General features: G+C 43.9%; 1 protein-coding gene and 1 pseudogene across 5 annotated transcripts in view; one reads left to right on the top strand and one right to left on the bottom strand.

Moving 5' to 3' along the window:
* Window positions 1-999, bottom strand: part of DDX6 (DEAD-box helicase 6) — a 31,673-nt gene extending 30,674 nt beyond the window's left edge. For 2 of the 5 annotated variants that reach the window (XM_070384112.1, XM_070384116.1), the window contains exon 1: window positions 129-240. The gene's annotated coding sequence lies outside the window, so the exon portion shown is untranslated. Of the gene's footprint in view, window positions 1-96; window positions 241-346; window positions 444-843 lie in introns of those variants that run through there. The other 3 variants (XM_070384113.1, XM_070384114.1, XM_070384115.1) reach the window with 3 other exon arrangements.
* Window positions 189-26,806, top strand: LOC102279460 (CBY1-interacting BAR domain-containing protein 1 pseudogene; annotated as a pseudogene).
* Window positions 26,807-27,029: the final 223 nt, after the last annotated feature.

The raw sequence follows: 27,029 nt of genomic DNA, 5'->3' as shown, positions 1-27,029 counted from the left end.
CAGGCCTCAGGCCTCCGCCTCAGAGCGCCCCCCACGCCATCCTGGGGGCTTCCTGCAGCCCCCGCGACACGGCCGACCGCCACCCTTCCACCTCACCCCACTCCCCGCGGCTCAGGCCCGAGTCCTACCACCGAGGCCACTCCCGCTCGGCACCCTCGGTCCTTTATTGTTGACTCGAAGCTCCCAAAATGGCGGCGGCTCCTTCCTCCTCGGAAACCTCCGCCCGCCCCCACCCGGCCCCTCGCTTCGGCCTCCTCCCGCCCCCGCCCCGCCCCCGCTCGGGGGGGGCAGCTCCGGCCGGCCTGCCTTTGCCCGCCCGCTCGCTTCCCCGGCTGCTCAGTCCTACCTCCGCCGCTGCCCGCTCTCAAGGCGCCGCCGAAGCCGCCGCCCGGACTGAGCTAACTCGGCTCCCCCGCCCCCTCAGTCGCCGACCGCCCCCCCCCCCACCCTTTCTCCGCATGGCGGCCGCCGCGGCTCCTCCTCCGCGCAAAATGGCGAGCGCCCAGCTGCCGCGGCTGCACCCGTCGTGGCTCCTCGGCCTCCGTTGCTTCGCGTCAGGAGAAATCCGGGCCGAGGAGCCTTCCTCAGGAGAAAATGGAGGGCAGTGTTTTTCCACCGACGGGGAGCCTGCGGGGGCTGAAATGGAGGGGAAGTTGAAAGGGAAATATGGATCCCTTCAAAGAGAAAGGAGAACTGCCTTTCCACAGCTAAGGAGAAATGATCCGGGAATGGTGGGTGGTAAGAGTCTCCCCCCAAAGTGGAAGTCAAGGGCTTGGGACCCGAGGAGGATCTGCTTATTCCTGACCAAGGACCCGCTAGCGATTCGGGGACGAGAGAGCTGACCTGACATCTCTCGCGGGCCAGGGAAGCTGCTGCAGGTCCAAAGGGGCCGCGTCCGAGCCCCTCCGGGGCGCGCCTTCATCCAGGAACGCGCGGAACCAGTGGTCCGGAGGCGCCGGCACGCACCCGGGTGTGGGGACTGGAAAGGGGACCGGCCGGGACGGGTGCAGCAGGGAGAACCCCGGGGAGAGCGCGGGGCGGGGGCCAGGGGGCGCTGTGCGCGGGCGGGCGGGGGCGGGGGTGGAGAAGGCTGTGGGAAGAGTTGGGCGGGGGTGGGGTGCTGGGTAGCTGGGGTGCGACCAGGGCAGGAACCCAGAAAGCGAGCTTCGGAGAGGGAAGTGGGAGACTAGAGCAGCGATCCACGCTTTCTCAGCACTAAAGGGCAATTCTCAAAGAGAGGGAACCAGGGAGGCCGAGCCTCCCCAGAAGGAAGGAAACGCCGCTAGAGCCAGTTATGATGGGAATAGGAGTTCTGTACGGAAATGAACTAGAAGACCAAGCGTAATTCTTTCCCCAGCCTGACCCTCATCAGAAAGATATTTATGTATTTGTTCCCATAATTTTCATATTCTAGTGTCTCCGTTTATCCTTAACAGAAGTAACAGGAATGCAGTCTTGTTCCAGGTAAAACAAAAATCGGAAGCTAGCAAGTTGGCTAGGTTAAAGGAAAATAAAAACCTGGGTCTCACTCAACTGAGAGACAATATACCGGGCAATGACCAGACCATAGGTTCACAACAGAACTCCGACCCACAACCTCTGCTGAAACCAACACGCGAAGCCAAACCACAACCTCTGCAGTGATCAGCTCAGAATGAGCCAGACTCGGTCATTGACTTCCAGCTTCCCTAATCTTTGCCTGTGTTTCCAACTCTGGACCAATTAGAGAAAGCCAAATATGTTCCCCTAAACCAATCACGTTAGACTCCCCGCTTCTAGTTAGCCCGCCTCCAGCTTCCCCGAGTTAACCTCCAATCAGAGCAAACCCTGAAGCCTCCTTCACCCATCCCCACCCGCCCCTTTATTTTTAACTGTCGGCGTGTGAGTCCCCAGCTAAGTGAAGGTGGCTGGCTCTCTTACTGTAGCAAGCTTTGAGTAAATAACTTGTTCTTATTTGGTGGTCTTTTTTGTTTCCACACAGCCAAAGAAGAGGTGTTAAAGAAATGTGAAAAGGCTGTTGTTGAGATTTTTTTTTAACGGTCCTTTTAACAGTTTTTTGGTTTTGGTTTTTTTTTAATTCTAAATTTGTAGCATGTGGTCGCCCACCCAGCTTTTAAAAAACCCACTCATCTAAAGGAAATAACCAACATCTTGAGTCCATACCGGAGAGAGAATGGCTAAGTGGTTGTTTAATAAAATGTTGAGGTCTGAGGCCCCACTGTCTTTCCATGTAGCAGGAATGTGAAGTGGAGGAGGACACGAAGTGAGTAGGAGGGAGAGGAGCCTAGGGATTTAAAACAGGCTACAGCCTACTCCGGTCTCTTTCTCCTAGACCTCTCAAAAAATGAGACCAGCCAAGGGAAAGGGGTTTGTATTCACAAATAAATTTCTTACCTTTAAAGGGGGCCTGGCTGAGGTCATGACGAAAACCAAAAGTGAGAAGGCAACCAAGAGTAGAACATGAAATAGCTGCCCGTTCTCACCTAGGAATCCTGCCAGGGCTAACACCTTTAAAGATTCTGCATGATGTTTTTATAAGATCTCCTTCCGAGTTATTTATGTCAGCCCTTTTCAGTTCTCTGTGAGAAGTATGGACTGTATAGAATCAAATTATGAAACCTTAGATCTTTTCTCGGTTCAGTTTACTGATTGATGGATCCAATTCAACTATCTCAATACCGTTTTTCTCTCTAGTTCAAACAGATTAACAAAAATGATAGAAAATATGACACCTCACACACATTATAAAATTTATATTTAAAAATATTACATAAATCCAACCCTTTGGCCTTATTGAGTATAATATATTGGGGGATCTGTGGTAAATATGGTTTACTGAGGGTGTGCTATCCCCAGTGAGGTCACCTAATAATGTGTTTCCCAAAATGTATTGGTCATTTTTATTTTGTTTTTAGTCACTCTCACTTCCCCCTACTTTTTTTCAACTATGAAGCTGAAAGCTGAAGTGTTAGGCCTGGATTGTTGGCTGGCTCCTAGAGAATCTGTCTGTAGGAAAGATACCTTAAAAAAGAAAAAGATTCACAAATAGAATTGAGGTTTTCAGTATCTCCGTTTGAAACAACAGGATGTGTGTGTGTGTGTATAAGAATGAGATGCAACTGAAAAATACTACCTGGAATTCAATCATAGTAATGGGCCCTCCCAGCAAATACTGTTTGCCAGCTTCACATCTTGCCCTTGGCTATTTACTGAAAAATAACTAGACAAAAAATTTCAACTATAATTTATAATATTTAGAACCTAGAATTCTAAGTAATTTAAACCTGGAATATATACATCTGTGATACTATCTTAAAAACCCAAATGCTTTCAACAGGCTAAAATGGGTTTCATACTTTTGCTTTCTATAAGATTTTTTTAAGGAAGCATGATGGTTTTTTTAAAAACTCAAACTGTAAGCAAATATATTCATTACCCAGAAGAAAAAAGGTTCATCCACACCACAGCCTAAAGAAAATGACTATATCACACCTGGCTAAGCTTTCTAGTACAGCATTTTCCTTCCTTCATGATTTGAATTAAAATGTTCTGATTTTCCAAAAGAAAGTTCAAAAAAATTCTTTTCCAAATTTGCTTGAGCAACATCTAATAATTACTAACTAAGGCTAATGAACCCAAAGAGCCAAGTACCATTTTCTTTGGACTTTAGAACTGGTAAAATTTGCCTCTTTGATTTATACACCAGAAGAAAATGAAGTAGCGTCAGCCTACCGAGAGCTTAGCAAAGATAGCCTCAGAGAAGTGCAAGTTGTGTGCCATGGGTACTTATTCATGTCTGACTCTTTGCAGCCCCATGGACTATAGCCCACCAGGCTCCTCAGTCCGTGGGACTTTCCAGGCAAGAACACTGGAGTGGCTTGCCATTTCCTCCTCCAGGAGATCTTCCCAATCTAGGGATTGAACCATGTCTCCTGCTTTGGCAGGCGGATTCTTTACCACTGAGCCACCAGGTAAGCCCTGGTGCAAGTACTCACCGAAGTTAATGCCTATAAAACAGACATCTTTAATCACTGAGAGAGCACACTGGGCACATTTTGTTGGAATAAATGTTCCAGAGTAAACTCAAGTTGAAAAGTAGGAAAACAGTATTAAAAACAAGGAGGAAAGTGAGTGCCTTAAACACATTTCCCCCAAACTACCATGTTTGGTCTGCAGAATTTTATTCCTTTTGACAGATAACATCTCCGCCTTCCCTGGGTACCACAGCCAGCTAGCTCAACTCACCTGAGGTGTCTTCTGACCTCCTCAGGTCCCAGGATTATTTATGTTCTGTTCATCACTCAGAGAACTCTAGCTGTAAATTTACCCTCTTGAGTTTTCTTTACTTACACCAGCAACTTTAACTTTCATTAATTTGAAAACAATGTGTGACTGGAAAGATCCTGAAATCTGGAAACTGATTCTTTAGGTATGATTTTAATTTGGTTTACTCAGATCAAGAAAGAATTGACACTGTCCCATCTATGATGTCTTGGTCTTCTCAGGTACTTTCTGAGTTAGCTTGGGGCAGTTGCTAACCGGTGATGTTGATGGGGACCCTGGCAATCCCATGGAATTGTTGCTATGTGCATGGTGCCTCCTTTGTACCCAGGACCTTGTAACAACATTATATTTCTGAATAACCTTCTCTGCCACAGTAGTTACGATCATGACAAAGTGCCTGGGCCTGATTTCCTGCCTCTAGTCAATTTGCAGAGCCTTCTATTGATCCTTGAAAATAGAACTATGATCTTAGGTACGAGTCCTGGGAAGATAGCCTAGAGCTGAGGGCTGGGCAGTCTGCAGCCCTGAATACCATGGGTGGGTGAAGTCACATCTGTGGCTTCCAGGACAAGACAGGGAACAAAGGAATAAAAAGTATTCTGTGCAGAGGTTTCCTCAGTGAACTTTCTGGCTCTTTACCTGCTTGATGAATTTTAAAGTTATTCTTTATCATGTCAACCACCTCCTGAATAACCCCTTGCATGCACGTGTGCATGCCCAGTTGTTTCGGTATGTCTGACTCTTTGCGACCCTATAGGCTGTAGCCCACCAGGCTCCTCTGTCCGTGGAGCTCTCCACGCAAGAATACTGGAGTGGGTTGCCATGCCCTCTTCCAGGGGATCTTCCTGACCCAGGGATCAAACCTGCGACTCCTGTATTGCAGGTGGATTCTTTACCACTGAGCTGCCGGGAAAGCCTGGTGAATAATCCCTATCTCCCAGTACCTTTTCACCACATGGCATCTACATTCTCTTGAAAGATTAGGCCTGTCAGTGTGCCTCTCCAGTCTGATTTCCCACTCTCTCTCCAATGCCTCTGTTGCTCTGGTCTCCTCAGGACCCATTCCCTCACCTTCCATTGTTTCCCTCGGAAACCCTCTCATCTCTTTTCCTCAGGGCCAATCTCAAGCCCATTCAAACCAGTAGATTCCCACAGGCTCCTATCTTCCCTCCTTTCTACTTCCTGCCCAATCAGAGCTTGGGTTCTAGAGTCAGTCAGATCTGGGTTCAAATTCCGATTCCGCCACTTGTTAACTCCATAAACTTGGGAAACTTTCTTAACATCAGAGCTTCAGTTTCCCCAATTATAAAATGGGGGAAATTGGACTTAGAGCTGCGGTGAGTGCTCAATCGTGTCTGGCTCTTTGTGACCCCATAGACTGTAGCCTACCAGGCTCCTCAGTCAGTGGGATTTCCCAGGCAAGAATAATGGAATGGGTTGCCATTTTCTACTCCAGAGGATCTTCCCGACGCAGGGACTGAAATCATGTCTCTTGCATCTCCTGCTTTGGCAGGTGGATTCTTTACCACTGAGCCAACTGGGAAGTCCTAGGACCTAGAGCTATGTGAGACTAAATGAGAATTTGCATGTGCTGTGCTGTGCTTAGCTGTGTCCCACTCTGCGACCCCATGGACTGTAGTCCACCAGGCTCCTCTGCCCGTGGGATTTTCCAGGCAAGCATGCTGGAGTGAATTGCCATTTCCTTTTCCAAAGAAATTGTAGAAGTTGCTTTATTTTTGTAGTTGGTAGATAGCCTCAAAAACCAATTATGTGGTGTTGCTATTATTGGCTTATCGACTTTCATCTGAACCTCAGCTTTTTCTTTCAGATTAGGCAATCTGTGGTGGGCCCATCAGTTCTCTTCCCCCAGCCTCTATTCTCTTTCAGTTTAGTGCCTTACCAACCTCAGTAAACAAGAGCCATGCTCCTGTTTCACAGCTTCTACTCGGGGAATGTTGGTGCTAGAGAGAGCCCTGAAACCAAGCTAATTGGCTCAACAACAAATTCTTGCTTCCACACATCAGCTGAGCCCTTTCTGAGGCCCTAGAAACTCTCTCTGGTAGTTCGCAATCAGGGCTAATCATTAGTGTCAACACAAGCACTTTTGAAAACATGGGTGCCTGGGTCCCACTCAGAGGAATTAAATCAGAACCCTTGGGGCAGGGGTCCAGTATAATTTTTTGCTTTAAAGTTCCCAGGAAGAGTATAATGTAGTCAAGGATGAGAATCGCTGTTGGGCAAATTTTCTCCCACAGCAGCATTCCAAACTTTTTCTTCTATTCATACTGCTGCTGCTGCTACTGCTAAGTCACTTCAGTCGTGTTCGACTCTGTGGGACCCCGTGACAGCAGCCCATCAGGCTCCACCGTCCCTGGGATTCATTCTCCAGGCAAGAACACTGGAGCAGGTTGCCATTTCTTTCTCCAATGCATGAAAGTGAAAAGTGAAAGTGGAGTTGCTCAGTCGTGTCCGAGTCTTAGTGACCCCATGGACTGCAGCCTACCAGGCTCCTCCATCCATGGGATTTTCCAGGCAAGAGTACTGGAGTGGGGTGCCATTCGCCTTCTCCATCTTCTATTCATAAGCCCACCTTAAAATCAAAGATGTTCCATAGACACTTCATTAACTTTCCACCTCCCACAACAGACTTCTGTTGATTCTGTCTTGGAGGATAAAGTATCACATTTCCTATCTCTAGAGTCTCTTAACTGTCACATCTTTGTTGTTTTTGCTATTTAGATGCTCAGTTGCATCCTACTCTCTTGGGACCCCAGGGACTGTAGCCCACCAGGCTCCTCTGTCCATGGGATTTCCCAGGCAAGAATACTGGAGTGGGTTGCCATTTCCTTCTCTAGGAAATCTTCCCAATCCAGAGATTGAACCTGCCTCTGTTGCATTGTTAGGTGAATTCTTTACCACTAAGCCACCAGGAAAACCCCCCTTCACATCTATCCCTTTTAAAATAAAATATACCGATGGTAACTGCCTTCATTTTTTTTTTTTAATTTTATTTATTTGGCTGCACTGGGTCTTAGTTGCGGCATGTGGGATCTAGTTCCCTGATCAGGGATCAAACCCAGGCCCCCTGCTTTGGGAGCACAATCTTAGGCAGTAGACCATAGTTCTTCCTCTTAACTTGAACCTGAATTCCTGTCCAGATTTTTCTTGATTCTAAACAACAAACAAAAATAGTCTTCCTCACTTCCATTACCTGAGTGAGAGGAGGGAGGAGCTAGCATTTACCTCGGGACTGACACTGCTGGGTGACACCATCCAGTTATGAAATCCTACCTGTCCTAGCTCTGGGGTATCACTTCCATCTCTCCTCTTCCATTATTACTGCCACTGTCCCAATCCAGGAGTTTTTTTCTCTTGCTTGGATTATTTCAATAGCTACCTGGATTTCTTGCTTTAACCTCTTTCCCTTGCTAACCCACCTTATACACTAGCATCGGGGTAATTTTTCCAGTCATATCAGTGTTCTGTTCAAGTCTCTTTAGTGATTCTCTATTGCCTACAGAATAAAATTTAAATCCCCTCCTTTCTTTTCACACTAAGTAGGGAGCCTCTGGAACCTCCTCACTCTAAACCTCATGAATGTGAGGCTGGTCCTACTGACCTGCAGATCACTGAGGTTAGACTCTACTTGAAAAGTGAAAAGTGAAAGTGAAGTCGCTCAGTCGTGTCCGACTCTTAGTGACCCCATGGACTGCAGCCTACCAGGCTCCTCCATCCATGGGATTGGATCTCTACTCTACCTGAGATTTTTTTTTTTTTTTTTGTCTTTCAATTTCTCGATTCTTCTCATCATTCAAATTTCAGCTTAAATGTTATTGCCTCTGAGATGAACATGACTTTTTTTTTTGTCTGTGTCATGAGGCTTAGAGGGTTTTAGTTTCTCGAGACCAGGGTTGGAGGCCAGGCCCTTGGCAATGCAAGCGCAGAGCCCTAATCACTGGAACGACAGGGAATTCCACTGACTGTGCCTTTATAAATAGTCTGCTTCCCCATCCTGGCTTTCCTGGTGGCTCAGTGGTAAAGAATCCGCCTGCCAATGCAAGAGACACGGGTTCGATCCCTGGGCCAAGAAGATGCCCTGGAGAAGGAAATGGCAACCCATTCCAGGATTCTTGCCTGGGAAATCCCAAGGACAGAGGAGCTTGGCGGGCTACAGTCCATGAGGGTCACAAAAGAGTCAAACACGACTCAGTGACTAAGCAACTTACCCCCTCACTCTTTACCACATTAAGCTGCCTAAAATTATTTTGTTTGCCTGTTTATTGCCTGTGCCTTTGTTTGCATGTTTATTGCCTGTGGCCTCCCAAGCAGCAAGCCCAACTCAGCCCATTTCTGGTTTCACTGATGCATCCCAATTGCTCTTTTGTGCTGGCCAGCACTTCAAGCTCTTTCCCTGCTGAGATAATACAACCTGGATTGTTCAGAGTAGTCTGTGTTTAATGCCTGGATTGCTCCACAGTCATTATTAATAGTGTTTCTGTTTTTTCTCAAAATTATTCCAACTTGGACAATAAATTATACAACCACTGTTATTTATAGCCTTGACCATAGCCATTTGTGGTTGTGTGCTCTCGCTTCAGTTGTGTCTGACTCTTTGTGATGCTATGGACTGTAGCCCACCAGGCTCCTCTGTCCATGGGATTCTCCAGACTAGAATATTGGAGTAGGTTGCCATGCCCTCCAGGGGTCTTCCCGACCCAGTAATAGAACCTGTAGCTCCTGCATTGCAGGTAGATTCTTTACAGCTGAGCCACGGGGAAAGCCTTCAGAGCCATTTGTACATATGTCTTATTTCTAAGCTCACTGAGGACAGGAAGCAAGTCATGTTCCTATGTCTTTCATCAATAACACATCATAAAGTATTTTGTATAAATATAGTAGAAAGCTCAGAAAGTGTTTGTTAAATAAGACTGGCTGATACATTAAAATATCACATATGTGGAGAGTCTAGCAAAATATCTAACACATTCTAAGTATGTTAGGTTAAAACAAAAAAGATCAATATATGTTGGTTTCCTTTGCCCCAGTTGACTCCAAATGTCCTGTCTCCCAAGCTCTTTGTTGAGAGGCTGTGCCACATAATTTAGTATCCAGTTACACACTAGCTAGTTTGCTTTTATTGAGTTTTTTTTGTGTGTGTGTGATCATATTTCTTCTACTAGATTGGAAACTCTTTGAAGGCAAGCATCATTGTCTTATAATTCTCTATTCCACATAGCAAAACTAGTTCATGTTTATAAACTTGTTGATCACTAGGATTCTCCACACTCATTGGCTGGTAATTTGTAGGAAAGAGTGAAATGATGACCATGGTAGAGGTATCAGTTTAGGTGCCAACAATCAGAGGCACCAGGGTTGAAGATCACTTTCCCTCTTTGTAGATGATGCCTCTTGTGTTCTTCCAGCCAACAAAAGTAGGAGGAGTAGGAAATCCTATTCCTAAGGATTTCAGTAACATTTTCAGAGTATAGGTTCAAAAGATCAGGTAATAGTTATGCAAAAGCATAGTTGTCTTTTGGAAGTAGGGGAAGAATGAAAACTATGCATAGTGTTGAGACCTGACTTTGGAGTATGAGCTAGGATTGAATTCCTCAGCTATTTAACCTCCCTAAACCTGTTTTCTCATCTGGAAAATCAGGATGATACCTCTGTCTCTGGGGTGGTTGTGAGAAGAGTACATGAGAAATAACACATAAAATGCTTAGCAGAGGGCCTAACTTATTGCAAGCCTCAGTAAACAATAGCTATTTTTATAATGGGTGATCTAGGTAGCTAAAGGTTTCGATGCTAAAGGTGGGGTAGCTAAAAATATGATCGCTATCGAATTTTTAGTTAAACCTTGTTTCTAGTGTCAGTGACAGCTGTAATTCTTTACCTGTTTATTCATTCAACCATTTATTCTTTTGTTCATTTATTCATTGTTCATTCGTTTATTCTATGCCAGATACCAGGATTCCCTGGTGGCTCAGACAGTAAAGTGTCTGCCCACAATGCAGGAGACCCAGGTTTGATCCCCAGGTTGAGAAGATCCCCTGGAGAAGGAAATGGCAATCCACTCCAGTACTCTTGCCTAGAAAATTCCATGGACGGAGGAGCCTGGAGGGCTACAGTCCATGGGCTCGCAAAGAGTCGGATACGACTAGGCAACTTCACTTTCTTTCATGCCAGATACACAATAAAATGTTTATGAAATATTGTTGAATAAGGGTGATGTGAAGAAAGAAATAGGTGAGGAAGATTAAGAGGTACAAACTTCCAGTTACAAAATAAAAGAGTTGTGGGTGTGAAACGTTCAGTGCGGGGAATATAATCAATAACTATGTTCTTTGTAATGACATATGGTAACTAAACTTATTGTGGTCATTTTGAAATATGTAGAAATACCAAATAACTATGCTGTGTAATAGAATGAACATAGTCTTGTAGATCAATTATACTTCAAAAACAAACAATTAGGATTGACATATGTACACCACTATCTACAAAACAGATAACTAATGAGAACCTTTTATGTAGCACAAACAACTTTACTTGGTACTTTGTAGTGACCTAAGTGAGAAAGAACTCCAAAAAAGAGGGGATATATGTATACAGGTGGCTGATTTACTTTGCTGTCCACCAGAAATTGACACAGTGGTGTAAAGCACCTATCAGATCAGATCAGATCAGTCTCTCAGTCGTGTCCGAGCAACTATAGTCTAATAAAAAACAAACACATAAACCCATAGTGAAAAAAGTTCAGATTTGTGGTTACCAGAGAGGCAAGTTGGGGCAGGAGGAATTGGATGAAGGCAATCAAAAGGTATAGACTTCCATGCATAACATAAATAATTACTAGGAATGTAGTGTACGATATGATAAATATAATCAACACAGCTGTATAGTGTACAAGAAAATGGTTAAGAGAGAAAATCCTAAGAGTTCTTATCACAAGAAAAATTTTTGTTTCTATTTCTTTTATTTTATATCTGTAGGCAATGATGGATGGTCACTAAACATTTCATGATGTATGTAAGTCAAATCATTATTCAGTATTCCTTAAACTTATTCAGTGCTGGATGTCAATTATAAATAATTATAAATAAAGCTGGAAGGAAAAAAATTCAGTTACAATTAAAAATGTCGACTTATTTGTTGCCTTACCAATAGCTGAGAAAAGAAGAGAAGCTAACAACAAAGGAGAAAAGGAAAGATATACCCATCTGCAGACAGAGTTCTAAAGAATGGCAAGGAGAGATAAGAAAGCCTTGTTAATCAAACAATGCAAAAAAAAAAATATAGAGGAAAATAACAGAATGGAAAAGACTAGAGATCTCTTCAAGAAAATTAGAGATACCAAGGGAACATTTCATGCAAAGATGAAATATCCAATAAAGGACAGAAACAGTACGGACCTAACAGAAGCAGAAGATGTTAAGAAGAGATGGCAAGAATACACAGAACTATGCAAAAAAGTTCTTAATGATCCGGATAACCACAATGGTGTAATCACTCACCTAGAGCCAGATATCCTGAAGTGGGAAGTCAAGTGGGCCTTAGGAAGCATCATTATGAACAAAGCTAGTTCAAATCCTAAAAGCTATTTCAAATCCTAAAAGATGATGCTGTTAAAGTGCTGCACTCTATATGCCAGCAAATTTGGAAAACTCAGCAGTGGCCAGAAGACTGAGAAAGGTCAGATTTCATTCCAATTCCAAAGAAAGGCAATGCCAAAGAATGTTCCAACTACCACACAATTGTACTCATCTAACATGCTTAGCAAGGTCATGCTCAAAATTGTCCAAGATAGGTTTCAACTGTACATGAACCAAGAACTTGCAGATGTTCAAGCTGGATTTAGAAAAGGCGGAAGAACCAGAGAAAAGAATTCCAGAGAAACATCTGCTTCATTTACTAGGCTAAAGCCTTTCACTGTATGGATCCCAGCAAACTGTGGAAAATTCTTAAAGAGATGGGAATACCAGATCACCTTACCTTCTTCTTGAAAAATCTGTATGCAGGTCAAGGAGCAACAGTTAGAACTGAACATTGAACAATGAACTGGTTCAAAATTAGGAAAGGAGTATGTCAAGGCTATATATTGTCACTCTGCTTATTTAACTTATATGCAGAGCACATCATGCAAAATCCCAGACTGGATCAAGCACAAACTGGAATCAAGATTGCCAGGAGAAATATCAATAACCTCAGATATGCAGATGACACCACCCTTATAGTAGTAAGCAAAGAGGAACTAAAGAGCCTCTTGATGAAAGTGAAAGAGGAGAGTGAAAAAGCTGGCTTAAAACTCAACATTCAGAAAACTAAGATCATGGCATCTGGTCCCATCACTTCATGGGAAATAGATGGGGAAACAGTGGAAACAGTGAGAGTCTTTATTTTCTTGGGCTCCAAAATCACTGCAGATGGTGACTGCAGCCTTGAAATTAAAAGACGCTTGCTCCTTGGAAGAAAAGCTATGACAAACCTAGACAGTGTATTAAAAAGCAGAGATATTACTTTGCTGACAAAATTCTGTATAGTCAAAGCTATGGTTTTTCCTGTAGTCATGTCTGGATGTGAGAGTTGGACCATAAAGAAGGCTGAGCGCTGAAGAATTGATGCTTTCAAACTGTGGTGCTGGAGAAGACTCTTGAGTGTCCCTTGGACTGCAAGGAGATCAAACTAGTTAATCCTAAAGGAAATCAACCCTGAATATTTATTGGAAGGACTGATGTGAAGCTGAAGCTGTAGAATTTTGACCACCTGATGTGAAGAGCTGACTCATTAGAAAAGATTCTGAAGCTGGGAAAGATTGAAGGTAGGAGGAGAAAGTTAAAGTGAAGTCGATCAGTCGAGTCCGACCCTTTGCGACCCCATGGACTGTAGACCACCAGGCTCCTCTATCCATGGAATTTTCCAGGCAAGAGTACTGGAGTGGGTTGCCATTTCCTTTTCCAGGGGATCTTCCTCAAACCCGGGTCTCCTGCATTGCAGGCAGATGCTTTACTGTCTGAGCTACCACGGAGCTGACTAGGAGGAGAAGGGAACGGCAGAAGATGAGATGGTTGGATGGCATCACTGACTCAATTAATATGAGTTTGAGCTAGCTCTGGGAGATAATGAAGGACAGGGAAGCCTGGCATGTTGCAGTCTGTGGGGTCACAAAGAGTTGGACACGACTGAGCAACTGAACAACGACAACAAAAAATGTTGAATAAATAACAGAGTAATAAGTAACATGAGGAGATGATGACATTTTTGGAGATATGCTCTCAATGTTATCTCTGGATGAACATAAAATGCCCTGTGACTGAGGTCAGGTTGCTGTTTGCTGAAAGTGCAAAACCGGTGACTTCACCTACAGAGAACACAAAATATGTAACATTCCTTCAAGTCTTCTAACCTATTACTGACTGGCAGCAGATGACTGCTTCCCGTGTGTGTGCCTGCTCAGTCGCTTCAGTTTTGTCCTTTGCGACCCTATGGAGTGTAACCTACAAGGCTCCTCTGTCCATAGGATTCTCCAGGCAAGAGTACTGGAGTGGGTTGCCATGCCTTTCTCCAGAAGATCTTCCCAACCCAGGTTTCAAACTTGGATTTTCTGCATTGCAGGTAGATTCTTTACTGCTGGGCCACTGGGGCAGCCTGACTGCTTGCTATTTTGTGCAAAAACTCAAGGTTGCAGAGTTCAGTCCTCAGTTTCCCTTCTCTACCTCTAGACTCATCTTCCACAGAATCTAGCCTTACATCTTCCCTGACATTCCTTCCTTCTAATGCTCCAGGCAGAGTGAAGCACTCCCATTTTGGTGCCACCATTGTGCAAATTTCTATTACTGTGCACATCTCTTGGTATCAGAGATAACTTGGTTGTAGGTTCACAAGTACTGGATCTATCTATGCCTCATTCTTTATACGTCCAACACCTGACGTAAAGCCTGACATTTGATAGGTGCTCAGTAAACGTTTACTGAATGGGCTCTTGAGCAAACTAAACTGTACGTTCCCTTTAGTCTCCTTTTCAAAAATAATCCTTCCAAAGGAATTACATATTATCTCAATTTCTACTTCCTCATCCTAGATCTTTTCCTGATGTCTTATATCCAATGCGTCGCCAAGTCCTATGGGTTCAATCTCTAAAATATTTCCTGAATCTGTCTGCTCCTTATTACCCCATTGCCTCCAATATCAACCAGACAGAATTGTTTTCCACTGGCCTGTTTCCTCGGAGAAGGCGATGGCACCCCACTCCAGTACTCTTGCCTGGAAAATCCCATGGACGGAGGAGCCTGGTGGGCTGCAGTCCATGGGGTCGCTAAGAGTCGGATACAACCGAGCGACTTCACTTTCACTTTTCACTTCCATGCATTGGAGAAGGAAATGGCAACCCACTCCGGTGTTCTTGCCTGGAGAATCCCAGGGACGGGGGAGCCCGGTGGGCTGCCATCTATGGGGTCGCACAGAGTCGGACATGACTGAAGTGACTTAGCAGCAGCAGCAGCAGCAGGCCTGTTTCCTGCTGTTGTGTCCTAAACTGGGCTCCCTACTTGCCCCTTCTTGTCTTATCCCAATCTATTCTCCACACATCCTCAGTGATATTTTTCATGTAAATGACAGCGTCAGCACCTTGCATTGTCAATAGCTTCCCAACATGCTTAGAATATGCTCCCGTTTCCCTTCCCTGGTCTGCAAGGGCCTATATTATCCAAGTCCTACCTATCCTTCCTATTTCAGCTCCTGCAACTCTGCTTGTTGCTCAGTCTACGCCAGCCACAGTGGCCCTTGGAAGTTCTTAACGTCAGCAAACTCTTTCCCCCCTCAAGACCTGCTGTTTTCTCTAACAGAAGCACTTCTCCTCTCTCCTTACACAGCTGGCTTCTTGTTCTTCAAGCAAATGTCATTCCTCAAAGACCCTCCCGAACACACATACACCCTGTCCTCTATCACAGGATCTTGTTTATTTTCTTCATAATTCTTATCAGAGTTCTAATTATTATATTTCATCATGATGACTTGGTTTGGGGAGGTGTTTGTTTGTTTCTGGCTGCATGGCATGTGAGATCTTAGTTTCCTGACCGTGGATGGAACCCTTGCCCCCTGCAGTGGAAACATGAAGTCTTAACCAGTGGACCGCCAGGGAAGTCCACCATGATTACTTGCTTACTGCTTGTCTTCCCTATTAGAATATAGGTGAGCATGGAATACAAAGTATATTTTATTCCCCACTGTATCCCAAGTGCTTAGTACAGTCCCTGGAGCAAAGAATATACCAAACATGTACAAGTGAATACATGAATGAGTGCCCTCACTATTTTCAGTGCAAACTGTCTAGCTTTTCTTTTAACTTGCAAATCGGTATAAGACTCCTCAGACTAAAAGCTAAAGATTTACCCTTGACTTTCTCTTCCTCTTGCAGCTGCAGCCCTGTTGCTTCTTCCCTTACTTGACCAAAGAGTGGATTGTCTGTCTAGACCTCATCCACTCCCACTCTGTGAAACAGCTCTCACTAGTACCATGAATGACCTCTTTGTTTTTAAATCCACAGACATATGCTCCACTTCTCAGCCTACTTGACCTTTCTACAGCCACACTTCCTCAATTTGGTTCCACAGAACACTGGTCCCTTGAGTGGCTCTAATGAAAAAGTGTGTTCCTGTTCCTCCTATTAAACACCTTTCTAGCATCCTGTGCTTCAACTCTGTAGCATTTAGCTCACTTGCAGTTAATTTGTTTAATTAGTTAATATCTGACTTTTCTGAGAAATGCAGGTTCTTGAGGGCAGGGACCGTTATCTGATTTTTACTGAATAGTCCCATATTCTAGAACGTAAAAGATGTTTGTTGAATTAAATGAACGAATGAATATGTTGCCTTCAGGGGAAATCACAATGTGAATATATTAAATGTAAAATCCTACACAGAAGAAATGTGTTCAAATTTATTTAGATCAGGATTTTCCAAACTCAATTGCCCATAGCTCTCTTTGTTCTCTCACACTCCCAGTAGAATACCAGCAAACATCCTGGGGGAATTTATAAAACACACATGGGAACATGTTACTCTCCAGTGTTACATTTTGTTGAATAATCACTGTTTCTCCATATCTTCCTCACCTGACTCCTAAGGACTCCACTTTTCCTGATTCTCTTTTTCCTTCGCAGATGATCTCACCCATCATGAGGTCACCAGGTATTCAGTGTGTTGTTAACCACCGATTGTATAACCAGGCTTGTGTCCCATCTAGTGACTAGATACATCTATCCTGGCTGCCTCACTAGCCTTTCATCCTGTGTCTAACCCCCGCAACCTTCCTGACCTTCTTGTATTGTATATCTTGGTTAAGGGTATCGTCATTCATCTAAGACAGAAACCTAGAGGTCTAAATTAAATTGATCAACTTTATTTCAGAAATACTGTTTATAACTTGGGCTCCTCTGGTGGCTCAGGTGGTAAAGAATCCACCCGCAATGCAGGAGATCCAGGTTCAATCCCTGGGTGGGGAAGATCCTGTGGAGAAGGAAATGGCAGCCCACTCCAATATTCTTGCTGGGAAACCCCATGGACAGAGGAGCCTAGTGAGTCCAAGGGGTCGTGAAGAGTCGGAGGCGACTGAGCAGTGCAGCACACATGCCCGGTAGCTCAGCTGGTAGATTCTGCCTGCAATGCGGGAGACCTGGGTTCAATCCCTGGGTTGGGAAAATCCCCTGGAGGAGGGCAACCCACTCCAATATTCTTGCCTGGAGAATCCCCAAGGACAGAGGAGCCTGGCAGATTACAGTCCATGGGGTCCCAAAGAGTTGGACATGACTGAGTGACTAAGCAAAAAACAGCCTATGTGGAAATACTGACACATTCTGGGGATAGAACAATAAAACAATAAACCAGTAATTATAATTATGTGTGATAAGGGCTATTATAGAGGAAGTAGACCGAGTTCCCTGCAAGAGTCAGCAGGAGGGGGCACATAACTGGCAGGGTTTTCCAAAAGAAATTAAGTCTAAACTAAGACAGAGGTATGAGTCAGAATTAGCCAGATGAATGGGGAGGGGAAAATGAGAAGCCTGGAGGCAAGACGCAGTTTGGCACATTTGAAATAAAAGTAGTTCCAGTTGGCAAGAGAACAGAGCTGTGGGGAAAGATGAGGCTGGAGAGAGGTGGGCAGGGCCAGATCGTGCAGGTCTTGTAGGTCAGATAGAGTTTGTAGTTTACCTGAGGGCAATGGAGAAATCATTTAAGCAGGGAATCAGAAGCTCAAGTGCCTTCAGGGGAAGGCAGGTGGCTTAAATCAATGTCCTAGAGGAAGCAATGGGGCCCACAGACTGCCAGAGTCCACACTCCCCTGAAAGCACTCAACTTTGAATTTTAAAACTGTGACCTGGACAAGAGCCACAATCACACTTTTTTTCTTTTTTAATTATTTGGCTGTGCCAAGTTTTAGTTGCGGCATGTGGGATCTGTAGTTGCAATATATGGGCTCCTAGTTGTGACATGTGAAATCTAGTTCCCTGACCAGGGATAGAATCTGGGCCCCCTGCATTGGGAGGGTGGAGTCGTAGCCACTGGACCACCAGGGAAGTCCCTGCATTTGTCTTTTAGAAAAGAAATTAGATGCATGGAATGAAGCTAGGCAAGAGGCAGGAAGGTCAGAAGGCAGTCCAGGTGAGAAATGAAGGTTTGAATGGGAATCAAGTGTGGAGGGAGAGAAGTGGTAGGTTCTAGAGATATTTAGGAAGAAGAATCACCAGGCCTTGGGGTAAATTTGATCTGTGGCTAAGGGATGATGAAGTTTATAATTTTATATTTTATGTCATGACAAGAAAAATTTAAACAAAAATTTTCTTTGCCCATTTGAGCTTCCTCCTTTCCCTTTGGTATGTATTGTGTATCTATATTAACTAGATCTCCTTAGGAGATAACATCTTTCTTGATCTCATCAAGGGTCACAACTCCTCAGGAGATATCCTTCCTTCTTACTTAAATATTATAGCCACAGTGACCCATAATCTGGATTGTGTAAACTGCAAATAATACATCATTTAATATAATAGAGCCCTCTGTCTCAAAAACTGATATAACTGTGTTTTGACATTTAATGGGCTGAACTGTTCTAAGCACTTTCTGAGAGGCTGTTCCCAAGTTATACTTTGGCTCAAATAATTATTCGTCAACAGGGAGAAATCAAGATTTGTTTATTACTGTTATTGTTGCTATTGCAAAATGAGGATTCTATAGGACAGTGAAAGAGATGGCAAATAGGTCAATGGTAAGAACAGCCAAATGGAAAGAAACACAAAGAACTAAAAAGATGAGGGGTTAAAAGAAGATGCAATTAAAAAAAATTGTATTTGGGCTTTTGACCTTGATACTGAGTCATGAAGGCAAATTAAAAGCCTGAAAGTTCAAACTGGAGTTCCAGTAAGCAACGCCAGATTAAACACGCATTTAATTCCACTTCCTTTCGAAACTCTACTAAAATGACAGAAAAGAGACTGAAACAAAACAAAACAAAACCAAACACTGCTTAAGAACAAAGAGAACAAGAGAGGAGAGGAACGATGACCAAATTAGCAGAACCAGGGAAGTGGCTTCCTAAACTGACAGAGAAAGGCAAGAAGCAACTTGGATTTCCACCCCACAACTTGCAAAGGCTCAGGAACTGATGACATTGGTACCTCTTGAAGTTGTGGAGAGGAGGGACTATGAACAGGAGATGGATTGAGAGTCTGGGTAAAATGCTGTTAGACATCCAGAATTGCTCACTGACCCCAAATGGCTGGGCAACCTCTCCTCTCATTCCAACAGAAAGCTGGAGGTCTTGTTTCTGGAGCAGGTAAAAGAGACAAACCTAAAGATACAGCCTTTAGCTGTTCCTCAAAGAAACAGACCTGCAAGATCAGTAAAGTACCTAGATGATAAGCAAACACTCCCCTCCACCCACCCACCCCCACATAGACAACCAAGAACCACTAGATATCTGAGAATGTCCTCTTATGTGAAGATGAGACCAGAACAAATAGAAAAAAACTACTTACAGAAAACAGATTAGGTAGACACCTGCCTCCTGTCTTCCTCTCTTCTATTCCCCTTCACTAATTTAGTCCCAAAGCCATGGGTGTGAGCAGATAGATATCTATGAGGGGTTGGGAGAGGTGGTATTAAAGCAGGGTGGGCAGGACTTTCGTTGGGTGGGGACAGTGGTCATGACACTGGCAGCCAGGTATAGGCTGTTGAAGTCTAAGTAGAGTGACAAGGAATCCACATAGGTATCGAGCCCAAGTCGGGTAAAGAGAGTATTTGCAGAGGGAGTGGGAGTGGCAGCAGCAGCTGCCTGCCAGGGTATTAGAAGTGCAATGAGTCAGACAGGCCATCAAGCATTGAGGCTGCTGCTGCTGCTGCTAAGTCATGTTCAACTGTTTGAGACCCCATAGACTGCAGCCCGCCAGGTTCTTCCTCTGTCCATGGGATTTCCTGGGGAAGAATACTGGAGTGGGTTGCCATTTCCTCCTCCAGGGGATCTTCCCAACCCAGGGATCAAACCTAAGTCTCTTGCATCTCCTGTACTGGCAGGCAGATTCTTTACCAACTGCATCACTTGGGAAGCCCAAAGCATTGAGGGGTAGGTGGCAATAGGCCCAAGCTTGGTGTCAGAGCCTGGGCAGGGCAAGGAGAGTATTTGTCCAGGAGAGGCAGGGGCAGCCATACAGTTTGGGAGATCAGAGTTTGAGCAGAGTAAGGAGTTATGTCCATAGCCAGTGTGATATGTTAAGCCAAAAGGGAGGGAAGATGGCATCTGAATGGGGTGGGGGCTGGATGTGACAGTAGCCCCGAACAGGTTATGGGTATCTAAGTAGAATAAGAATGACTAGGATCCGGGAAAGGCAAGTATCTGCAAGTGGAGTTCTGGATACACATATTTTCTAGCTGTATCTGCTGAGAGAGAGCTTGGAAACAACAATGCGTGCACGCATGCGTGCTGTCACTTCAGTGCTGTCCGACTCTGGCTGGCAACCCTATGGACCTCTGTCCATGAGATTCTCCAGGCAAGAATACTGGAGTGGGTTGCCCTGCCCTCCTCCAGGGGATCTTCCTGACCCAGGGATCAAACCCGTGTTTCTTATGTCTGCAGCATTGGCAGGCAGGTTCTTTACCACTAACACCACCTGGGAAGCCCGGAAGCAACAATACTCCAATGGCAATTAACACCTCTACTGCCCAAATCCTGGTGTCTAAATACCATCCTCAACTAAAAGAAACCTGGGACCCTTGAGGAAATGATTGATTCCAGAGTTGAGATAGGGAATGCACAAGATAAACCTGGACCGTCTTTCTGTGTCAGAAGTAAAGAGATTCTTAAAGAATAATGCAGACAAAGCAAAAGAATATAAAAGGGGCTTGACAGGGACTCTCATTAACAAAATCTGAGCATCAAATAAATAATGACAGTCAAAGGTTATAATACATTGAATAAAATAGGAATCTATACGTCCGTCAGATCAGATCAGATCAGTCGCTCAGTCGTGTCCGACTCTTTGCGACCCCATGAATCACAGCACGCCAGGCCTCCCTGTCCATCACCAACTCCTGGAGTTCACTGAGACTCACGTCCATCGAGTCAGTGATGCCATCCAGCCATCTCATCCTCTGTTGTCCCCTTCTCCTCTTGTCCCCAATCCCTCCCAGCATCAGAATCTTTTCCAATGAGTCAACTCTTCGCATGAGGTAGCCAAAGTACTGGAGTTTCAGCTTTAGCATCATTCCTTCCAAAGAAACCCAGGGCTGATCTCCTTCAGACTGGACTGGTTGGATCTCCTTGCAGTCCAAGGGACTCTCAAGAGTCTTCTCAAACACCACAGTTCAAAAGCATCAATTCCTCGGCGTTCAGCCTTCTTCACAGTCCAACTCTCACATCCATACATGACCACAGGAAAAACCATAGCCTTGACTAGACGAACCTTTGTTGGCAAAGTAATGTCTCTGCTTTTGAATATGCTATCTAGGTTGGTCATAACTTTCCTTCCAAGGAGTAAGCGTCTTTTAATTTCATGGCTGCAGTCACCATCTGCAGTGATTTTGGAGCCCAGAAAAATAAAGTCTGACACTGTTTCCACTGTTTCCCCATCTATTTCCCATGAAGTGATGGGACCGGATGCCATGATCTTCATTTTCTGAATGTTGAGCTTTAAGCCAACTTTTTCACTCTCCACTTTCACTTTCATCAAGAGGCTTTGTAGTTCCTCTTCACTTTCTGCCATAAGGGTGGTGTTATCTGCATATCTGAGGTTATTGAGATTTCTCCTGGCAATCTTGATTCCAGCTTGTGTTTCTTCCAGTCCAGTGTTTCTCATGATGTACTCTGCATATAAGTTAAATAAACAGGGTGACAATATACAGCCTTGACATACTCCTTTTCCTATTTGGAACCAGTCTGTTGTTTCATGTCCAGTTCTAACTGTTGCTTCCTGACCTGCATACAAATTTCTCAAGAGGCAGATCAGGTGGTCTGGTATTCCCATCTCTTTAAGAATTTTCCACAGTTTATTGTGATCCACACAGTCAAAGGCTTTGGCATAGTCAATAAAGCAGAAATAGATGTTTTTCTGGAACTCTCTTGCTTTTTCCATGATCCAGCAGATGTTGGCAATTTGATCTCTGGTTCCTCTGCCTTTTCTAAAACCAGCTTGAGCATCAGGAAGTTCACGGTTCACATATTGCTGAAGCCTGGCTTGGAGAATTTTGAGCATTACTTTACTAGCGTGTGAGATGAGTGCAATTGTGTGGTAGTTTGAGTATTCTTTGGCATTGCCTTTCTTTGGGATTGGAATGAAAACTGACCTTTTCCAGTCCTGTGGCCACTGCTGAGTTTTCCAAATTTGCTGGCCTATTGAGTGCAGCACTTTCACAGCATCATCTTTCAGGATTTGGAATAGCTCAACTGGAATTCCATCACCTCCACTAGCTTTGTTCATAGTGATGTTTTCTAAGGCCCACTTGACTTCACATTCTAGGATGTCTGGCTCTAGGTCAGTGATCACACTATCGTGATTATCTGGGTCGTGAAGATCTTTTTTGTACAGTTCTTCTGTGTATTCTTGCCGTCTCTTCTTAATATCTTCTCCTTCTGTTAGGTTCATACCATTTCTGTCCTTTATCGAGCCCATCTTTCCATGAAATGTTCCTTTGGTATCTCTGATTTTCTTCAAGAGATCCTAGTCTTTCCCATTCTGTTGTTTTCCTCTATTTCTTTGCATTGATCGCTGAGGAAGGCTTTCTTATCTCTTCTTGCTATTCTTTCGAACTCTGCATTCAGATGCTTATATCTTTCCTTTTCTCCTTTGCTTTTCGCTTCTCTTCTTTTCACAGCTATTTGTAAGACCTCCCCAGACAGCCATTTTGCTTTTTTGCATTTCTTTTCCATTGGAATGGTCTTGATCCCTGTCTCCTGTACAATGTCACGAACCTCATTCCATAGTTCATCAGGCACTCTATCTATCAGATCTAGGCCCTTAAATCTATTTCTCACTTCCACTGTATAATCATAAGGGATTTGATTTAGGTCATACCTGAATGGTCTAGTGGTTTTCCCTACTTTCTTCAATTTAAGTCTGAATTTGGCAATAAGGAGTTCATGGTCTGAGCCACAGTCAGCTCCTGGTCTTGTTTTTGCTGATTGTATAGAGCTTCTCCATCTTTGGCTGCAAAGAATGTAATCAGTCTGATTTCGGTGTTGACCATCTGGTGATGTCCATGTATAGAGTCTTCTCTTGTGTTGTTGGAAGAGGATGTTTGTTATGACCAGTGTGTTTTCTTGGCAAAACTCTATTAGTCTTTGCCCTGCTTCATTCCATATTCCAAGGCCAAATTTGCCTGTTACTCCAGGTGTTTTTTGACTTCCTACTTTTGCATTCCAGTCCCCTATAATGAAAAGGACATCTTTTTTGGGTGTTAGTTCTAAAAGGTCTTATAGGTCTTCATAGAACCGTTCAACTTCAGCTGCTTCAGTGTTACTGGTTGGGGCATAGGCTTGGATTACTGTGATATTGAATGGTTTGCCTTGGAAATGAACAGAGATCATTCTGTCGTTTTTGAGATTGCATCCAAGTACTGCATTTCGGACTCTTTTGTTGACCATGATGGCCACTCCATTTCTTCTGAGGGATTCCTGCCTGCAGTAGTAGATATAATGGTCATCTGAGTTAAATTCATCCATTCCAGTCCATTTCAGTTCGCTGATTCCTAGAATGTCGACATTCACTCTTGCCATCTCTTGTTTGACCACTTCCAATTTGCCTTGATTCATGGACCTGACATTCCAGGTTCCTATGCAATATTGCTCTTTACAGCATCGGACCTTGCTTCTATCACCAGTCACATCCACAGCTGGGTATTCTTTTTGCTTTGGCTGCATCCCTTCATTCTTTCTGGAGTTATTTCTCCACTGATCTCCAGTAGCATATTGGGGCACCTACTGACCTGGGGAGTTTCTCTTTCAGTATCCTATCATTTTGCCTTTTCATATTGTTCATGGGGTTCTCAAGGCAAGAATACTGAAGTGGTTTGCCATTCCCTACTCCAGTGGACCACATTCTGTCAGATCTTTCCACCATGACCCGCCCGTGTTGGGTTGCCCCACGGGCATGGCTTAGTTTCATTGAGTTAGACAAGGCTGTGGTCCTAGTGTGATTAGACTTACTAGTTTTCTGTGAGTATGGTTTCAGTGTGTTTGCCCTCTGATGCCCTCTTGCAACACCTACCGTCTTACTTAGGTTTCTCTTACCTTGGGCGTGGGGTATCTCTTCACGGCTGCCCCAGCAAAGCGCAGCCATTGCTCCTTACCTTGGACGAGGAATCGGCGGCTGTGACGGGTGGGCTAAAGTGCAGGCGGCTGCGATGGGCGCGCTACTGATATAAAAATGAATAAATAAATGAATGGGTAGAAGAGAAAAATTTTCCTTACTTTTAGAATGACAACTAATAAATTAAAAGGAATAATAAATTGAAAAATCACCATTTGGCAACCATCATAGTAAAAATTCATTAAGCCGAAGAAACTAACGAGTAGAAGTTTGAAGAGGAACAGGATATATATATGCAGTCTCCAAGTAGCTCTGCACAAAATGTTTACTAAATTACACAGGGCAAATGAGTAACTTCACATGGAGAAACCTAGCAGATACCACTTTAACCAGGTGATCAAAACAATCTCAAAACTGGGACACATTGAAACCGATTATTACCTGGGCATTAACTGATGTGTGTGTGTGTGTGTGTGTGGTTAGTTGTGTCCAATCTTTGTGACCCCATGGCCTGCAGCCTGCCAGGCTCCTCTGTCCACGGGATTTTTCATAGCAAGAATACTGGACAGGGTTGCCATTTCCTCCTGCAGTACTGGTGGCACCAGTGGTAAAGAACCTGCCTGCAGGAGATGCAAGAGACACGGCTTCGATCCCTGGGTCAGGAAGATCCCCTGGAGAAGGGAATGGCAACCCACTCCAGTATCCTAGCCTGGAAAGATCACATGGACAGAAGAGCCTGGCAGGCTGCAGGCCGTGGGGTCACAAAGGTTGGACACGACTGAGCGTGCGTGCAGGAGCAGGCCTCCACTATTACTTGATAGAGGAGATAAGGACACATCATCACTTCATGATGCTCTTGCTCCCAAAAACCATAGCCTGAATTCCATCATGAGGAAACTCCAGCTGAGGGACATTCTATTGTCGAGATCACGAAAAGCCAAAGAAATAGTGGAATAATTGTTTTAGACTGAAAGAAACTAAAGACACGTGACAATAAATGCAGTGTATGGTCCTGGATTGGATCCTTTGTTATAAAAGGCAGCGCTGGGACAACTGGAGAAATTTAACTGGGGTCTGTGGGTTAGATGGGGCTTCCCTGGTGGCTCAGAGGTTAAAACGTCTGCCTCCAATGTGGGAGACCCGGGTTTGATCCCTGGGTCGGGAAGATCCCCTGGAGAAGGAAATGGTAACCCACTCCAGTCCTCTTGCCTGGAGAATCCAATGGACGGAGAAGCCTGGTGGGCTACTGTCCATGGGGTCGCAAAGAGTTGGACTTGACTTCACTTTCACTTTCACTTTGTGGATTAGATGGCAGTCATGTATCAGTATTAATGTGTTGATTCTAATGATATTGGTAGGTAGATCTTGTTTGAGGAAATACTCAAGTACTGGGAAAATGGGTATGACACCCACCATTGGCAATTTACCCATGATGGCAATTTACTCTCGAATGATTTAAGAAAAATTTTCTTTAAACTATTCTTGAGGGGACTTCCCTGGTGGTCTAGTTGTTAGGACTCCTTGCTTCCACTTAGGGGTCATAGGTTTGATTCTTGGTTGGGGAAATAAGATTCCACATGCTGCATGACACAACTAAAAAGCAAAACAAAACAACCCATTCTTGTCTTTTTTTTGAAAATTTAGACTTCTCTTACAATAAAAAGAGAAATTAAATTGAAAATATATCACTAATATCCTCAGAGAAATAAGTAGCTATCAAATTAATGAAACAAGAACAGACACTATGAAAAGAAACACTCAAACAAAAAAGAACTCTTGCAAATTAAAAATATGGGTGCCCCCGGGACACTTCCGGGCACCGAGACTGTCATTGGGCCCAGCCTGGGATCTCTAGTTGTGAGTGAGGCGGCATGTTGAGAGCAGCTTGGAAAACCAGGACTCTCAAACCAGACAACTGCAAGATGCTGTCACAAATGTGGAGAAACATTTTGGAGAGCTGTGCCAAATCTTTGCTGCTTATGTGCAGAAAACTGCCAGACTGCGAGACAAAGCGGACCTCCTGGTGAATGAAATGCACGTATATGCCTCTACTGAGACCCCGCGTTTAAAGCAGGGCCTGAAAAACTTTGTTGAGGACTTTGCCAAACGTCGAGATTATTGACGAGCTGAGCTTGAAAGACTTGAAGCCGAAGTAATTGAACCTTTGAAAGCTTATGGAACCATTGTAAAAATGAAGTGAGATGATCTCAAAGCAACATTAACAGCAAGGAATCGAGAAGTTAAACAATTAACTCAGTTAGAAAGAACACATCAGAGAAACCCATCTGATCGACATGTTAGTTCGCAGGCAGAAACTGAATTACGAAAAGCTACGATGGATGTGACCCGAACAACTCGTCATCTGGAGGAAATTACTGACAATTTTGAAAAGCAGAAAATAAAGGATATAAAGACTGTATTTTCAGAATTTATCACTATCGAAATGTTACTTCACAGAAAAGCTTTAGAGGTCTACACTGCTGCCTACCAAAATATACAAAAGATTGTTGAAGATGATTAGAGGTTTTCTGACATTCTCTGTATCCACAAGATTATTCATCCCGTTTAGATATTGTAAGAGCAAATTCAAAGTTACCTCTTCAGAGATCATTGTCAGCTAAGTGTGTATCTGGAACAGGACAGGTATTGACCTCTCCACTAAGAAAGGATCAACAAACAGAAGATGATGATGAAGAGGATGAAGATTTAGATGTTATAGAAGACGAAAATTAAATTTCTTGAGTAAACTTTGCATTTCTATTTTCATCTTAAATGACCTGGAATCCAGAATTACTAAAATTGTAAAGCATAATACTGGCTTGATACGTTAAACCTCAAAATTAAATCCTATTGGGAATTTAGAAATTATTAAAGGAAATTTATGCCAACCAAAAAATATATATGATAGCAGAACTTTTTTGTCTACTTACAAACCGTCACGATAGTAAAGTATTGC

The sequence above is a fragment of the Bos mutus genome, chromosome 15 (assembly GCF_027580195.1).
Source record: "Bos mutus isolate GX-2022 chromosome 15, NWIPB_WYAK_1.1, whole genome shotgun sequence".
In the NCBI taxonomy this organism is placed as follows: Eukaryota; Metazoa; Chordata; class Mammalia; order Artiodactyla; family Bovidae; genus Bos; species Bos mutus.
Note: the sequence above shows the minus strand (reverse complement) of the source record. Positions and strands in the feature narration are given on the sequence as shown.